This window comes from Elephantulus edwardii, unplaced genomic scaffold (genome assembly GCF_000299155.1).
Source record: "Elephantulus edwardii isolate Elephantulus edwardi_28Jun2011 unplaced genomic scaffold, EleEdw1.0 scaffold00019, whole genome shotgun sequence".
Lineage (NCBI taxonomy): Eukaryota > Metazoa > Chordata > Mammalia > Macroscelidea > Macroscelididae > Elephantulus > Elephantulus edwardii.
In genome coordinates, this window is record NW_006399769.1 from 5647043 (window position 1) to 5665964 (window position 18922).

The following is an 18922-nucleotide window of genomic DNA, read 5'->3' on the forward strand; positions in this document are numbered from 1 at the left end:
TCTGGTATTCTCTGCTTTCAGCTAAGATCCATCTAACATCAGCTACAATATCCCTAGTACCACGACCCCTTCTACACCCAGCCTGGACTTCTGGCTGTTCTCTGCTGATGTACTGTTCCAGTTGTTTTTGGATAATCTTCAGTAGAATCTTGCTTTCAATAATGTAAGGATAATAAAAACAAACGTCCCAAACAACATATTGAAATTAGTTGTTGCCAACTTATGGCGATCCCATGTACCTGAGAGCAGAAATGTGCTTCGTAGGATTTTTCTTAGCTGTAATGATTCAGAATTAGATTTTCAGGCCTCTCTTCTATAGTGCCAATGACTAGGTGTGAACCTCCAACCTTTGGCTTAGTAGTTGAACACAAACTACTTGTACCCAGGGACCTGCACTTTTATATTAAAGAATTATAATTACCTAGCTTTATAAATGCTCTAGCCTCATATCATCCATACCCTCACTAATGCCATCTTCTATGCCAGAAAAAGAAATCTGCAGGGATCTCTTCAAAGTCTGAGCCTGAGAATGCTGGAAACTGGATGAAATCATGGGCACATGCAGGTTCCAGGGGACTGCAGCAACACCTATGTCCTTGTTCTAGCTGGGACTTTAGACTCTTAGGAGAAAGGAGCCTTTTCCCCAGCAAAGGAGGTCTTCCCCTCTGTGTAGGCACAGAGTGCAGACTTGGCTGCTTTTCTAAAGGGTTTTGGCCTCAAGGGTCAGTGTCAGGATGTGCTGACTGTGGAGGACACAGTGACAGGCTGAGCTGGAGCAGTAATTAGACAGTGAGAGCTTCCTCCAGCAAGCTACAATCAATAGGTCTGCTCACGGAGGAAAAAAAGATTAAAGTAAAGCAGATGGCAGAAGATAATAACATCTCCCACTTAACTGGCATTTTCACATGTCAAAGTACTTTCAGCACCATTTTTTCACTTGGTCATCCCCACCTCTTTTCTTAGGTGCTCTGGTGGGTATTGCTGTCTGATTTCACAGGCACAAAAGCCAAAGCACAAAGACAACAGCTGACTTGTCTTTCTATACAAACTGTGACAGGTTTCCATTCTTTTTGTGCTATTCATCCATTCATTAGTATCTAAGAAAGAATGTAAATATTCATTATTCCAAGAAATATTTATTGAGCACCTGTTACATACCATAATTCCTGTTCTAGGTTTAAAGGGAACAGAGATGAATGAGACAAAAATCTATTCTCATGGGTGTCCCAGTTTAAAAGACAAATAAGAATGTAAATAAATAAATGAACAAGATTGTTACAGATAGTTGTATGTGTTGTGGAGATAATAAAACAGAACATTTTGATAGAAAAAGGAAAGGGAGGCTGAGTCAGCCTGAGCGGTCAGGAAAGAGCTCTCTGACTCTCACGGAAATCAGAATATCAGAACACGTTCTCCAACACGACAATTCAAAGACATTAATTCTTCTTCTGGCATCTTTATTCATTGTCTGGCTCTCAGATACCCGTCAAGTGATTGAAAAGGCCATCATCTGAACCAGGCACACCTTACACTTCAAACTGATATCATCACTCCTCAGTTCTTTGGAGAAGTCACTGACTTTTGATTTCTTGACTGTTTGGTATCAAGGATGTTGATTGCAGATCCAAGTAAGATAAAATCATTAACAACTTCAATATTTTCTCCATCTATTGTAATGGTATGAGGAGAGACCGGTCCTTGGAGAAGGACATGATGCTTGGGAGGGTGGAGGGACAGCACAGGAGGGGAAGGCCCTCTATGAGGTGGATTGATTCAGTGACTGGGATAATCAGGATGGGAGTGTCAGAGACAGTGCGATCGGCACAGGACAGAGTAGAGTTTAGGGCTGTTGTGCATAGGGTTGCTATGAGTCTCAAGCGACTTGACGGCACATAACAACAACAACATCGTAATGTTGCCTATTGACACAGTGGTGATGTTTATTTTCTTGATGTTGAGATGTAAACCATATTAAATGTTATAGTCTGATCTGCGGCAGAGTTTTCTCTTCACTTTCAGAAAGCCAGGAGATGGAGAGAATACACAGTATTAGTGTACCAAAAAGGAGTGGTTGACACTGAAATATTTAAGGAAATAGCATACAATCAAGAGCCAATGGTAATGAAGGGGAAATCTCATGCAGCACCAAAAGCACTGGCAAAATAATAAAGCCTTAGGAGTCAATAGGATACTTACCAACTGATGTGTTTCATCTAATAGATGTAGGCTTGGAGGCATTCACCAGTCTGTGTCAGGAAATTTGTAAGACATAGCCAAGTTACTGGAAGAGGTCTGTTCATACTTTTTTCCCCATTCTCAAGAAAGGTAATCTAAAAAATGTGGAAATTATCAAACATTATTATTAATATTAAAGGAAGAGAAGGAAGTCACTGGAAATTAATAGCACTCTGGTGCCGTGGTCTCTTTGGATTGAAAAAAGAAGGCCAAGGAAGAGGATGATGTCTTTTGCAACACAGCAGCATAAAAAGGGACAATGGCCTGGGAGGTGATAGCTTCCTTCCAGAAGCTTCTCCAGGCTGTTACCTTTGTCTCCCTTCTAGGCTCAAATTGCCTATCTGAAACAGGCACAATGTCAGTCACCATTCTGAGCATTTTCAAGTGTGGATTCCTGTGGAATCCTTGTGAAATGTTAGAGTCACGACAGCAGATTGACTGACAAAAAGGGGTAGATTCTGTGAACGCTTGCTGTTGTTGTTTTAGCCGCAGTGCACTCAGCCTCTAATGGTAACTTCATGCACAACAGAATGAAATGCTCCTCGTCCTGTGCCATCCTCATGATCAAATGTAGACTGAAACTTCGTGACTGACAGAGCTTTGGTTGATTTAGGTTGATTTTCAGAAGCATCACTAGGCCTTTCGTTTTAGTTTGGTTAGTCTAGATGCTCCACAGGAACCCGCTCTGTATTAAGTGCTTGTTCTCTCTCTCTGTCATCGCCTTCATGTCAGAACCCATGGTTGACCCCCACACCCACCTCCACTTGGCTTCCAAGGCAGTGAATTGTGTAGGAGGAGACTGCCCATCTTCTTCCTGAGGAACTAGTGGTGGATTCAAAATCCCAGAGAGACTCAACTTTTGGCTTAGCAGTGCAACTTGCCACAGACTGACACCAGAGCTCTCTTACTATTTGGATGATGGCTGTGAATAAAGAATGCTGCCTGGAAATGGAATTCTAGTTTCATGCATGGAGGGTGAGAATTCTATCTGAATTCCCAGTGTTCCTATATAGTCATTCTGGTGGTATAGGGCATAGGAAGCGGCACTGCCAATCGAAGGGTGATGCCTCTCTGGTAGTTTGACTCCACCAGCAACTTCAAGGGTGAAAGATGGGCAATATCCTTCTTTGCCATTTTCAGCCTCAGAAACTCATTGGAAACGGTTAGCTATGAATTGGTTTCTGTGACAGTGAGTTTGTATTTTCCACTTAATGAATATTAAATAATTCCTATTTTGAATGATGCTGCCAAGACAGTAAATGATGCATTGCCCTTTGTTATTTACCTGCATTAGAGGAAATACATTTTGTTACCAAGGCATCATGGTTAAGGTGCTCAGTGGCTAACGAAAGGTCAACAGTTAGAACTTGCCAGGACTCTGTGGAGAGAGACAAGGCCATCTCCTTCCTGAAAGATTTATGACTTTGGAAACACTATGGGCAGTGGTACCCTATCTTGCAGGGTCACCATGAGTTGGTATGGATTTGACAACAGTTGTTTGGCTTTGGTTTAGAGTCTCTTTGCCACATGACAACATTAATGTCCAAAGGCCTCCTTCCAATGACCGTTGCTACTTGATGTAGTGCTCCGTTTTGGAGAGAACCCTTTGAAAGCCATTACTGGATTTCTTCTAGAATGTGATCCCTTTAAAGACAGCTCATCTTTTATGCATGTTTGCTTATGTACTAAAGATGCCACAAGTGCGTATAGAATTAATGTGTGAAAGCATAATCTTATCTTCATCACAGCCCTCCATCCCCTTCCCTATCTCAATGTGGGCATCCTAATGTATCATATGGGGAAACTGAGGTGCAGAGAGTTATAGATATATAAAACTAGACATTTCTCTTTGCTTAAGAAGTCCCTCGGGGATCTCTCTTTCTTAGGTGGGATTGCCTAAGAGAACTCACAAATATAGAAACCCCTAAGTTTGGAGTAGAAAGGGACTGACAAGATTATGAAGACTTGGTTCACAGGTGGGGAAGTGAAACAGAGAGATTTTCGGGCTTGCTCAAGGTCAACAAGACAGCTACACACTTATCTTGAGTTCAGTCATCATTTCTCTGCAAGAAGGGCCCTGGTAGATGGCAAATCTGTGACATTTATATATATTTAGCTATCATTTCTATTTAGATTTTCTAAGATGTCAGTCTTATCCACCTGACAAGAAAGTTTCAAGCCTAAGACCTTTTTTCTTAAAGAGGAAGAATGGAAATGATAAAGAGTTTGACTGTTTAAGTGAACCTGAAAATATACTGACAGTAGATACAAATCAGATAGAAGCAAAGATACAGATAAAAACATTTTGACATAATTGGTTTTACCAAAACTCAAACTCCTTTGAGGGTCCTCGATAGGTCAGACTGAACAAACACTCAAAAGGGTGCCCAAGTTCAAGAGCTTCTTGAAATCCCTTCTCCAGTTCTCTGCATCTCAGCTTTGCCGCACACTGGATTCATCTGGGGACCATGAAGAGCACTGCTCCCCAGACCACCGCCCAAGAGCTCGTGATTCAGTTGGACACTGAGATTTAAAAATACCTCCCAAAGGACTCTAAGGTGAAGAAGCTAAGGTAGAAAACAATGATTTTTTTCTTTTATTTCACATTTTTATCTGCAGTCCTCTATTTCTTTTTTTATTAATGTTAATGAATGTTTACAGGGAGTTTGGATTTTCATTCATTCTTTGTTGTGTTTTTCTCCCTTCCCATCCCTTCCCCCCCCCCCGATTTCTCTTCTCTTAAAAAGTAAAAGAAAAATTCTTTCATTGGTATACAATCCTCCCCACCCACACTGCCCCAAGTATAGTCCACTATGCAACCTTCATTCTGGGCTCTTGTCATGACCATAATACCCAATCATACATCACTTTTTTTCCCCCAATCATATATCACTTTTAAACAGTTCTCTCTCTCAACTGTTTCAATGCAGTATACATAATTGATCCAATCTTTCTCAGTGTCACCCCAACCCTGATGTCAGTCCCATTCTACCAGAGTGGCACTATGCAGTATTTGTCCTTTTGTGACTGAGATATTTCACTCAGCGTAATGTCCTCCAGGGTCACCCAGTGATTTTTAAGAACTTTTCCAGATGGACAAGAGAAGAAGAACAAGGAAGAGATGCCATTTCCTAGCCTGTGCTTTCTGGACTAGCGCAGTCACTTCTCTCTGAGGGACAGTTGTCCGGATTAACGTTGAAATTCCCTAAACGCCTCAGTCCAGCCAAGCTGAGAAACTAGTAATCCTCCATTCCCCATGCCACCTCACCCCAGTTATCCTCATGATGGAAAGAGAGACGCTTAGTGCTGTTTGGCTTTCAGGACAGAAGAGAGGAAGTAGGACAAGCATGAAGACTCATGCTAGCTGAGGACAGACATCTGTGCTCTCTTCAATATACAAGGTTCAATTTCATAGAAGTCAAGGCAACTCAAAATAGCTGGTGTGAGTGATCTCCCCCCCACCTTTGGAAAATTGTGAAAGGAGTCTTATTCCACGCAAGTCTCTAAAGGCTGCAATGACCTTAAGACAATAAGTCTCCTACTCGGAAAAGTTTGTAATCCCTGTCTTGGGCTTCCACAGGCTGTGAGAGCACGTAGATGGCATTTTTTTACTCAGACACTGGAGCAGGGAGACTCCCATGTGACTCTGACATCCACACCCCTTGTATCACAAACTTTTTATTGGTCAACTATTGTATATAGCAAGGAGAAAGTTCTGTTGACTCAGGAGCTCTGGTGGCTTAGTGGTGAGTAACTGGTCTGCCAATTCAAAAGGTATGTGGTTCGAATCCATCAGCTACTCCATGAGAGAAGGATAGGCAATGTCCTCTCATGTGATATATTGTTACTGAAAACTCACTGGAGAGTCAGCTTTGAGTTAGTTCCAATTTCACAACACACAATATTATATGCAAGACTCTGTGCCAGCACTCATATAGAGGGTGAATGCACAAAGTAGGGCTTAGAAGAAAGAAGAGAGCACGGAATTGCTGCAGAGAAGGTCCTGCTAGACGGTTGTGTGAATGGCTGCACTGACACAGAGAGGGGCTGTCGGGAAAGAAAAAGAATCATGAAAGAAAAAGAAACAAGTTCAATATGCCTCACAGAGGGCAGAGCCTTGCTTTTTATCATATTATAAATGACAACTCAGGTACATTGGATGAGGAACTTGGCATAATTAAATAAGCAGAAATCACTCACAGAATGGTTACAAATGTCCCCCCCCCCCAATTCCTCAAGTAGACCAGACAGATGGCTAGAAATGAAATTGCCTTTTCCTGTTTTTCAAGCCTTCACTCCACACGGCCCTTGGTATCTCTGGAAACTGAATCTGAAAAGGTACTGAATGGCCTTCAGTGCTATGATATTTAGAGGGAAGGAAAACACCTATTAAAAATGTTCGTTCGGGTGGATGGTTACTTCTAGCAGCTTCCAGTGCCAGAATAATGACTCTAGAATTCCCAGTCCTTGCTCAAATCTCAATGGCTAGTAATTAAATTTCTACTAACAGTTTGTTTTATCACCTCAGTTAGCTTGTTGACATATAATAGGTGCTGCTGAGAAGTACAGCTAGTTAATGATTTTCTTTTACATATTGATATTAGTACCTGGAGTGGGAACATCTCCTCTTCAGAATATGATTACTATTTTGAAATCTTGAGCACAGGAGGGAAATCCGTTTCTATAAATTAAACAAGAAGTTCTGAGAACTTTTATCTTTAGTTCCAATCCAGACACTAATGCATCTCATTTACTTTGTGCTGTTCCCTCGAGTTATCTGTGTCACGCAGATGACTCTTGCATGTCACGTTAACTATCTATTGAAAAAAGCTCAGAGTGTGCTTGTAATGGTGCCCTGAGCTAGGATGCAAGGTAGGGAGCAGAACATGAAAAATTCATCACTGTCACATTTCAAGTTGCTTGGATATTTTAATTTGAAGAGGAAAGAAGCCATGTCAGCTAGAGATGGAGCTATAATTAAACTGATACGTTGTTCACAATTGCTTCCAAACCTGCTCAAGTTGTCATTTGTTTCTTCCCCCATCTTTAAACTATATGAAATCAATTATCTTCACAGACCAGCAGTAAGAATTATATGCCAACCATTTAACCATTGCAGCGAATAAGTGATTTGAAATTCATTATTGATGAGAACCACTCTTCAGATGGGGAGCCTTGGCCTGTTCTCTGGATTGGGGTGGGCCTGGGGGAAGCACACCCCTACAGTTCCTGTCTCTGATGCCCAGGGCAAAGCCTCTGCCCCAAATGCCAAGGCAAAGGAGGAGGAGGGATACAGAAAGCAGGCTCGGCCTCAGAGTGCTCCCCACCTTAATGTGTGTAGCTTTACACGTAGTGACAAATGTGTTCCCAGCATATCCCAGAGTGACAGCTGCAGGGTAAAGGAGGACAGACATCCTAGCCTGAAAATACCTCTTGTGAGGAGGAAGCCAGCCACCTGGAGCAGTGATAGGCACTGGTGTCTACAGGAGCTGAAATGGAGTTGATGTGATGTCATTTTGGCTCTCTTATAACCTAGTTATCTCTTGCCAAGACTTCATGTCTGATTAGTTCGCTTGCTGCGACAGAGGACTTTATCAGCCTCACTTCCCGACATTGCCGTCAACTTCAGAAATGCCGTGAAGGAATTTAAGATGAAGTGTCATGTCCTCCTATCAGATTCCTTTGTGAGACAGCCCTAAGTCGGGGGCCCTCTTTGGAAAATGTTAATGATGGGTGTGGGTGTAGAGCTTTGGCAATGAAATTTGGGCTGGCTTCAGCCTGGTAATGTTTTCAGTAGGTGCATCTTTCTGGGTTTGGGTGTCCTGGCTGGTGCTGGGCTGTCTCCTGGGAGTTCTGTTCTTCCACACCAGTGGAAGGTAGGGGTAGTGCTTCTGGAGCTATAGCAAATACCACCTCTGGCATATAGCAGGAAAGGTGAAACCTGGCAGATCTGGACAAGGCTGATTCTGTTGCGATCCTTGCCCAAACACAGGAAAATTGTCCAACAAATAGCAAACAGAATAAATCCTAGTGGTCACCTGCATAGCTAGTCTGACGATTTTGCAGCTCTAGCTCCAGGGTACCTGGCAGGGCCTAGATCACACAGGGATTACTGGTGGTTCACTTCTGCCACGTTTCCTAGTGAAGGAAGCAGACTGACTCCTAGGCCAGCTTCACTCTCTAGTTTATCCTTCACCCTCTCAGCAGCAGTGACTAGCCATACAACAGATCCAGGATCCTCTTCCAATCTGAAAATAAGTATGACAGTGAGGTTGACCATTAGAAAAATGTTCAAGAAATACCAAATTAATACTGGCTCTCCCCCTTTATCAGAATCAGTCCTCATCTCCCACTCTCTAGGCATCCAGGGTGTCTCGGATACCACAGCCTTTTGATCACTTTTAATTCACTTGTTAGGAACTCAGTCTGTGGCTGTTGATTCTAGAGACCTTAACTTTGTAATGACATGTTTACTTAGGACAAGTTGCTTGAAGAGGCTATTCCTTGGAGAGAGACACCTTTCTTGGAAAGATGGAGGATCAGTGAATGAGAGAAAGACCTTCAATGAGATGTATTGACAGTGACTGCAGCAATGGGCCCAAGTATGTCAGATATGATGAGAACAGCACAGGAGAGGACAGGGTTCAGATCTGTTGTTCATAGGGCTACTTTGAGTGGTATTCAACTTGAGGCACCTAACAAGCAACAATAACATGCTCAAAATATGTGAGTTGAAGCTTTGTCATCCTTGCCTCTAAGTCACACTCTGGCTGCACTTTCTCCAGGACAATATCTGCTTTTTCTTTTGGCAGTACAATTCAGTATTCTTCTCTAACACTACTCAAAGGGATTGATTCTTCTTCTGTCATCCTCATTCATTGTCCAACTCTCAGATATACAGAAAGTGATTGAAAAGGGCGCTCTGGTGGTATAGTGGCAAAAAAGCTGCACTGAGGAGCACAGTTCGAATCTACCAGATGCTCTGCTGCAGAAAGAGGGACAATCTCCTGTACCAGTCAGATCCAATTCAATGGTACACAAGAAAAAAGAAAAATAACAAATTTAAGGAAAAAAAGAAAATGATTGAAAAGACTATGGACTGAATAAGGCACACCTTAGTCTTCAAATTGATATCATTGCTCCTTAGTACTTTGGAGAGGTCACTGACAGCCAAATTTTCCAGTATAATACATCTTTTGATTTCTTGACTGCTAATACCAAGGGTGTAAATGATAGATTAAAGTGAGATGAACTCATTGACAGTTTAAATCTTTTCGCCATCTACCGTGATGTTGCTTATTGATTCACTGATGAGATTTTTTGTTTTCTTAATTTTGAGATACAATCCATTCTTCTAAGTGATATAGCACTGATCTATGCATTGCTGTGCAGAGGTAACTTGTGGTTGCTGTGATTCTAAACACTGTGACACTGATGTGCCAAATGTGATAATAGTCACCCCCGGAGGACAGTGTTTGGTGGAGCTTCCCAATTTAAACAAGTTTACAAGCAGGAGTGGCATCCACTTCTAAAATGGTTTGCCTCTGGAAACTCTATGAACAGTGCTTAGGTCTTTCATTCATAGGGTCACTAAGAGTCTTCTATGACTCAATGGTACCTACCAGCAACAACAACAACAGTCCATATTGAAGGTTGTAGTCTTTGATCTACAGCAAGCATTTAATTTCTCCTCATTTTCAACAAGCAAGGCCATGTCATCTATATAATACAATTTGTTGATGAATCTTCCTCCAATTTTGATGCCATATTCTTTTTCATAAAGTCCAGCTTCTTGAATAGTTTGCTCAGCATACAGATTGAATAGGTACAGAGAAAATATACAACTCTGAGGTACACCTTTCTTGTTATTAAACCTTCACTTGATATTCTTACTGCGTGCATACAACAAATTCTTGGTCCAGGTACTGGTTTCCTATGAGCATAATTAAGTACTTTAATGTCCTCATTCTTTTCAATGTTAGCCATGGTTTATTGTGATCCATGCAGTTCATTGCTTTTGCATAATCAATAAAACAAAATATGCCCGATAATGTAATAAGTACTGAAGTGAATAATAAGTAGCGTTATTACAATTACTATTAAAACATGATTTTGGGGGGGAGGGGGAATGGCATTCTTCAGGCCATGATGGCCTTTTCTAAATCTAGCTTGAACTTCTGGAAATTCTCTATCACTGTTCTAATTCTAGTCATTTTTGGATGATCTTCAGCAATATTTTGCTTACATGTCATGTTAAGCATGTTGTTGTTGTTGTTTGATGCTGTCAAGTCATAGATGACTCATAGCGACCCTATGAACGGACAGCCTGAGCACTGTTCGTACATAGAGTTTCCGGAGGCAAGCCATTTCAGAAGTGGATGCCGCTCCTGCTTCCAGGCTTGATTTAGTTGGAAGGCTCCAGCCAACACTGTGCACCATGGGTACCCATTACTACGATTGGCACATCACTGTCACAGTCTTCAGCATCACAGCAACCATGAGTTACCTCTGTACAGAAACACACAGACCAGTGCTATACCACCTAGAAGAATGTTTGACAGGAAGACAACTTGAACCTGGCCAAGGGCCGCAGATGAAAATCACCCACCTTCGGCTTCGTAGCATAGCTTCCTTTCCGCTAGGCCAACGTATTAAGCATAGTGTTAGATAATTTCCATGTTCTGTTGTATCACCATTTTGGGAATGGGACAAATACTAATCTCTTCCAGTCAATAGACCTAATATCTGCCTTTCACGTTTCCTGGCATAGATTAATAAGCACATCCTTACCAGTGTCTCTATTCGTTGAAATGTGTTTTGGTATTTTATTTTTTCCTGGGGCCTTACTTTTTGCCAATGCCTTCAATGAAACTTGAATGTCTTCCTTCATTGCCATTTGCTCTTTATCATATGCTACTTTCTGAAATACTTAATGGATAAAATGGAGGGTTTATGATATTTAATTCTTGTCTGAGTCATGGAACTGTGATGGTCAGTTGAGATATGTGAGGAGTGCCACACAAACTGTTATTGTGCATGACATGATGTCATTTTATGTAAGAGAATGTGTTTTTTGATTAGTGAATGAAGTCCAGGACTTCCACAGGTTAGTCCAGGAAGGACCATCATCTGGCCACCTTGTAGTACAAAGTCTGTCCACTGACTCTGTGTAGAGGATTGCTGGGGGCTGCATCTGTCCTTTAATACCCTGTCTTAAGCAGGAACAATTTTATTATTCCTTTGTTTCCTTGATTACACAGAGTTGAATTGCAGGAAACATAACCAATTTTATGTATTTCAAGCAGAAAGATATTTGAACTAGAATTCTTATGAAACCATCATTAAAGATTGAAAGAAGGGCTTCTAAAACACCACCACTGAACTGACGTTCCAGGGCAGCTGCTGCCTCTGCTCCCATTGAAGTGGTAGAGAATTCAAGGGGAATTCCTAAGTCGGAGGTGACCCAGGAACCAGGGAGCCACCACTACCACAGCTGCCACTCAGGTTTCCATACTAAATGCTGGAAATCTGCTGCAGAAAAGCCCAATTTTTCTGTCATAGTTCTTGCCAGTGACAACAGCACATCCTTCTGCCCCCTGCACCTCACATCACCTTCCAAGTCTCATGAGAGCCCACATATTGTGAAACAGGAATGGGAGTGCAATTTGCCATATATCTTCACGCTTTACCCCTTAGCATAGCTGAGGTTGTTGTTGCTATGTGCTGTCAAGAACAACGCATAGTGACCCTATGAACGACAGATATGAACCATGTCCTATTTTGTACCATTCTCCTAATCTCTGACATACTTGAGCCCTTTATTGCAGTGACTGTGTCATCCATCTCATTACAGTTATTCCTCATTTTAGCTGGCTCTCCACCTTTCCAAGCTTGATGTCCTTTTTCCAAGGAATAGCCTCGTTTAACTATATGCCCAAAGTATATGAGACAAAGCTTTGCCATCTGCCACTAAGGAGCATTTTGGTTGCACCTTCTGCATTCTCTCAAGGCATAGCTATTTGTTCTTTTGGCAATTAGTGAGGTATGCAGTAATCTTCTCCAATACAACTTAAAGGCTTTGATTTAACATCTTTCATCTTTTTTTCCTTTTTGTCCAATTCTCAGATGCAAAACAAGTGATTGAAAAGTCCACGACTTGAATCATAAATGACATCTTTGCTCCTCAGTCCTTTGGAGAGTTACTCACAGCAGACTTTCTCAATGCAATATGTATTTTAATTTCTTTTTCTTTTCCTTTTATTTTTATTGAGATTTTAATTAAAAATTATAAAGAACTTGGATTTACAATCATTCATTGTTGCACATTTTCCTCCGTATCCACTCCTCCCCCCCAGTTCACTTTTCTCTTTGAGAAGAAGAAAAAAAATCTTAGATAGTTATACAATCCCCTTCCCCTGAGTCCACTTAACTATGCAACTCTTATTCTGGACACTAGCCATGAAAATAATACCTACTCATATATCCCTTTTAAACAATTATCTCCCTTGTCTGTTTCAATGCAGTGCACATTATTTATTGCCTCTTTTCTTAGTTTCCTCCCAAACCCAATGTCAGTACTGTTTTATAACGTGGCACTATGCAGTATTTGTCTTTTTGTGATTGAGATATTTCACTCAACATAATGTCCTCCAGGGCCACCCATTTTGTATGATATTTCATGAGTTTCTTGTTTTTTAATGCAGAATAGTATTCCATTGTCTGAATATACCACAGCTTCTCTATCCATTCGTTTGTTGATGGGCACTTGGGTTGTTTCCAACTCTTTGCTATTGTGAACAACGTAGCAATAAACATGGGTGTGCATATATCTTGCTTGGGTGGCAGTTATGATTTCCTTTGGATATATTCCCAATAGTGGAATTGCTAGATCAAATGGTATTTCTATTTCCAACTTTTTGAGAAAGCGCCATACTGCTTTCCACAATGGTTGCACCATTTTACATCCCCACCAACAGTGAATAAGAGTTCCAGTTTCTTCACAACCTTGCCAGCATTTGTTGTTTGCTGCTCTGTTGAATTTCGCTATTTTTACTAGAGTGAAATGATATCTCATAGTTGTTTTGATTCGCTTCTCTCTTAGAGCTAGAGATTTTTAACATTTCTTCATGGGTTTATTCATCATCTAAATATCTTCTTTAGTGAAATATCAGTTCATATCCTGTGCCCATTTTTCAATTGGGTTGTTCTCCTTTATCTTGTTGTGGTGCTCAAGTATTTTATAAATTCTAGATATAAGTTCCTTTGCAGACATGTTATTAACAACTATTTTTTTTCCAGTCTTGTGGTTTTCCTTTTGCCCTACTGGAGAAGTTTTTGGATGTGCATAGGAATTTGATTCTTAGAAGGTCCTATTCATCTATTTTATCCTCTTCTGGTTGTAGGTCTTTCAGGATGCTTGGAAGACTGTTCATATTGTAGATTAGGACTTCTAGAGTTCTTCCAAGCTTTTCTTTAATGAAGTTTATAGTCCTTGGTTTTAGTCCTGGGTCCTTGATCCACTTTGAGCTGGGTTTTGTGTATGGAGTGATGTGTGGATCTTGCTTGAGTTTTCTACAGATAGTTTTCCATATTTACCAACACCATTTGTTAAAAAGGCTGTCATTTTCCCCTAAACGGATTTTATCTCCTTGACCTAGATAGATGGGCTGATTTCTGGGCTCTCAGTTTTATTCCATTGATCTATGTGTCTGTCATTGTACCAGTGCCATGTTGTCTTGACCATCGTAACAGTGTAGTCGAATTTGAAATGAGGGAGAGGGAGTAAGATGCCTCCTAATTTGTTTCTCTTTTTAAGGAGTGCTTTGCTTATTCTAGGCCTCTTTCTATTCCAAATGAAATTTGAAATTGCCTTTTCCATTGTTTTTCTGTTTTCTGCCCTAATTTTTATAATTTATATTTATTTTACCGGTGTCAGGTTTTCTTGCTGTTCTTTTTTCAATTTGTTGGAGATGTTGGGTTAGAGAATCAATGGTCATTTTTTCCCTGCCTTTTGATGTGTTTGCTTATTGCTATAAATTGACTTCTGATTACTGTTTTGGCTGTTTCCCAAAGGTTTTGGTAAGTTGTGTTTTTCATTGCCATTTATTTCAAGGAACTTTTAAATTTATTTTTTTAATTTCTTTTAGAACCCAGTTATGTTCAAGCAAGGTATTGTTCAGATTCCAAATATTTGGTTTTTTTTCCCTCTTTTATCCTCTTGTTATTGATTTCTAATGTTGTAGCATTGTGGTCTGAGAAAATGCTTTGGATTATTTCTATGTTTTTAAATTTATTGATGCTTGCCTTGTGACCTAAAATGTAATCTATTCTGGAGAATGTTCCATGCGCATTGGATAAGAAGGTATACTGTGCTATTTGGGGGGTGCATTAGCCTATAAATATCTATGAGATTGAGTTTGTTTATTTTGTGGTCAAATTCTTCAGTATCTTTGTTGAGTTTCTTTCTGGTAGTTCTATCTTTTCTTGAGCGTGGTATATTGAAGTCTCCAACAACTATAGTGGTGTTGTATATTTCCTTTTTCAGTTTTGTTAATGTTTGTTTTATATATTTTGCAACTCCATCATTTGGTGCATAGATGTTTATTATTTTTATGTCCTCTTATTCTATTGACCCTTTAAGTGTTAAGTAGTGATCTTCCTTGTCCTTTGTGATGGTTTTTGCATTGAAATGTATTTTATCAGAGATTAATGTCTCTACTCTTGCTTTTTTCTGGTTGCCATTTTCTTGGCATATTTTTCCCACACTTTTATTTTTAGTCTTTATTTTAACTTTTCAGGTGTGTCTCTTATAGACAGCATGTTCATGGATTTTGTTTTTTATTTAATCTGCTACTCTTTTTCTATTTAAACCATTCACATTCAGTGTGGTTATTGAGATGCAAAGTTTTATTCTTATCATCTTGTTGAGTTCTTTTTGGTGCTGTTGCTAGTTACTCTGGCCCATCCTGCTTTCTGTGGTACCTCTGTAATAAGGACATCTCTCAGTGTTTCTTGCAACACTGGTCTTGTTTCTTTGGTTCTGTTTTTCTGGAAATATCTTGATCTCTCCTTCATACTTAATGGACAATTTTTCTGGGTACAATATTCTTGGTTGACCTTTGTGTTCTTTGAGAGTTCTATATATGTCATTCTACTGTCTTCTTGCTTTCATGGTCTCTGCTGAGAAATTGACACTTAATCTTATTTGCTCTCCCTTATAGGTTATTCTTTGTTTCTCCCTCCTTGCTTTCAGAATTCTCTCCTTATATTTCATTCTGGAAAATTTGACTATGATATGCTTTGGTGTTTTTATTTTGGGGTCAGTTCTAGATGGTGTTCGCTCAGCTTCTTGAATATATATTCTTTAATTCTTCATTATGCCTGCAAAGTTTTCTTCTAGTAATTCTTTTTGTTCTGGGATTCTGATTATGTGCATATTATTTCTCTTGATAGTGTCCCACATTATTCTTATGTTTTCTTCTTTTTCCTTCCTTTTTGATTCTGCTTTTTGTTCTAGCATATCAGTGGTGACAATTCTATCTTCTGTTTCACTAGTTCTGTGTTCCATTTCTTCAGCTCTATTTATGTGTCCCTCCATCATGTTGACAGCATTTGAAACATTGGACCTCTTATTTTGGATTTTGCTTTTTTGTTTTCCCAGAGCCTCTAATGCCTCATTTTGTTTTATTTGAATTGTTTTGGATTGTTTTTTTAAGCTCCTCCTGGTTTCTGCTTGCAGGGTCCTGTAATTCTTCAAGTTTGCTTTTCACACATTGAAAATATTCAATCATTGTTCTTTTAAATTCTGTGTCAGAAAGTCCCATCAGACTTTCTGGCTTCAGGAAATCCATTTACACTGTGTCACTTTTTGGGGTGACATCTTGCTTTTTTTAAAAAAAAATGCTATATGTAGAATAGATTATCTGGGAAGCTGGGCTCTCTGAGGAGGAATGTAGCATCAGGACTGGAGGAATATTCATCAACAACCTGCATTACGTAGATGGCACAGTCTTGCATAGGGTGTGAGATAGTCTGCTTCTTTCGTGACATTGCTATGATAGAGGTTTTTTTGTTTTGCTTTGTTTTGTTTTTATTCCAGAGGCAATAGCTGGTTCTTTTTTCTGAAGCCACTGCTCCAGAAGAGGGTTGGGCAGGCACTCATGTGTGGATGCATGTAGGGTGGGTGCATGCACAGACACATGAGATGTTTGGGGGGGGGCTCATGCAGATTCATGCACGGGGTGGAGGGGGGAATGCCTGGACACCTGGATGGAAAACTGTGGTTTTCTCCTCAAGAACTGGCTCTGCCACCCCAGTCAAGCTTTAGCTGCCTCATTTCCTCCTGCTTGAGGTAAAGGTGGCCCTCGTGGTTGAGTAATCAGCAATGATTAAGTACCTCACTCAAATTTCTGCTGTCCTGCTTGCTCCTGGCATGTGAGTCCCACCACGACTTGCTGCTCTCTGCCAAGGCTCGTTGTTCCCTGCCAAGGCTTACTGCTCCCACAACTCCCAAACTAATTGTTTTAATATTAGTTCACAGTCAAAGTCCAACTGTCCTGCTCATTCTATGTGCTTCACTCCTTGCACATCACTCCATGTGGATCTTCTTAACAAAATCAGCTTGATTAACATTGGATATACTAGATCAACATGTACTTCCTGGTAGGATAACACTTGTTATAGATAATTTTATGTACTGTCCAGTGGAACTGACTCATAACTGACCCTCCAGCTGGTTTTCGTTTGTACCATGTGACACAGCTCATAGTATTTTGATTTCTTGACAAATGATGCAAAGGGTGTTTGTTGTTGGCCCAAGCAAGATGAAATATTTGATAATTACAACCTTTTCTCCATCTATCATGATGACTGTGTGGATCCCAACAAACTGTGGCTAGCTCTGAGAAAAATGGGAATCCCAGAACACTTGATTGTGCTTATGCGAAACCTATACTTGGGCCAGGAAGCAGTCATCAGAACAAAGTAAAGAAACACTGAATAGTTTAAAATTGGGAAGAATGTATTCCAGGTATGTGTTCTACCTCTGTACCTTTTTAATCTATATGAAGAATAGTTTATCTGGGAGGCTGGGCTCTATGAGGAGGAATGAGGCATCAGGATTGGAGGAAGGCTCATCAGCAACCTACATTTTTCAGATGACACAACCTTGCTTGCTGAAACTGAGAAGAATCTGCAGAAGGTTAAGGCATATAATCTTCAATATGTAGTGAAGTTCAACATCAAGAAAACAAAGATTCTAACCACTGGACCAATTGACAACATCATGATAGATGGTGAAGAGATTCAGATTGTTAACAGCTTCAGTTTGTTTGGTTCCACAACAACACTCTTGATACTAGTAGCCAGGAAATTAAAAGATGAATTGCATTGGGAAAGTCTGCTGTCAGGAACATATCCAAAGTAGTGAAGAGCAATAATGTCAGTCTGGAGACTAAAGTGCACCTGATCCAAGCCACAGTATTCGCAATTACATGCTATGCATCAGAACCCTGGACAATGACTAGTGATGATTGAAGGAGAATTGATGATTTTGACATGTGGTTCTGGAGAAGAGTATTTAATATGCCACGGACAGCCTAGTCTCCCTAATTGTCTCTTTTGCAATAGATTAAAAATGTACAGAGAAAGGATGCATCCCTGACATACTTCTCTCTTGATTTTGAGCCATACAGTATTTCCTTGCTCTGTTCTGAAGACTGCTTCCTTGTGTAAGCATTGGCTTTGCATGAGCACAATCAAGTGTTCTGGTATTCTCGTTCTTCTCAATGCCAGCCCCAATTTGCTGTGATCCACACAGTCAAATGCCTTCGCATTGTCAATAAAATGCAAATAGGCATTCTTCTAGTATTTTTTGCTTTCATTAAAAATTCATCTGACTTTGGAAATGATGTCCCTAGTGCTCTGGCCTCTTCTAAACCTGGCATGTAACTCTGGAAGTTCCCTGTTGATGTATTTTTCAGTAAGTTCTTCAAGTCTTCTTCACTTTCTGCAAGTAATGTTGTGCCATCTGTATAACACAGTTTATTATGAGACTTCTTATAATCTTGACTGTCACTTCTTCTTCATATAGTCCAGCTTCTGGAATTATTTGCTTGGTATACAGGTTAAATAGTATGGAGAAAGGACACAACCTTGACACATACTTTTCATATTTTAAGCCATCCAGTGTTACCCTGTTCTGTTCAGACAACTGCTTCATGGCCTATAATGTTGTTGATTGCCTTGGGTCGAGCACGATTCATAGCGATATTCATATTAAAAAGGCCTGAAGTCCCTTTACAACTATTGACATTTATCAAAGCTGATAGAGTGTCTGGAGACATGTTATTTAGGAAGAGGATATAATTAATTGCAAATAATAAAAACAGCTAAAAAAGTAAAGAAAGTTAACTTAAAAGTACTTAGCTTTCTTTTTTTAATTTTTAAAAAATTATTATTAAATTGTATTAGTTTTAATGAACATTTACAGATATTTTGGGTTTTCATTCATTCATTGTTGCACTGTTTCTCTACCCTCCTCCCCAGTTCATTCTTCTTCCCCCCGCCCCAAATGTCTGTTTTAATTGTCCAATTGCCACAGTGCTTGTCAAAGCCAGTTCTGATTAATCTTCTTTGTCAGTGTGTGCTTTGCCATTCCCTATCACTCCTCCCTGAGAGAGACTTCACC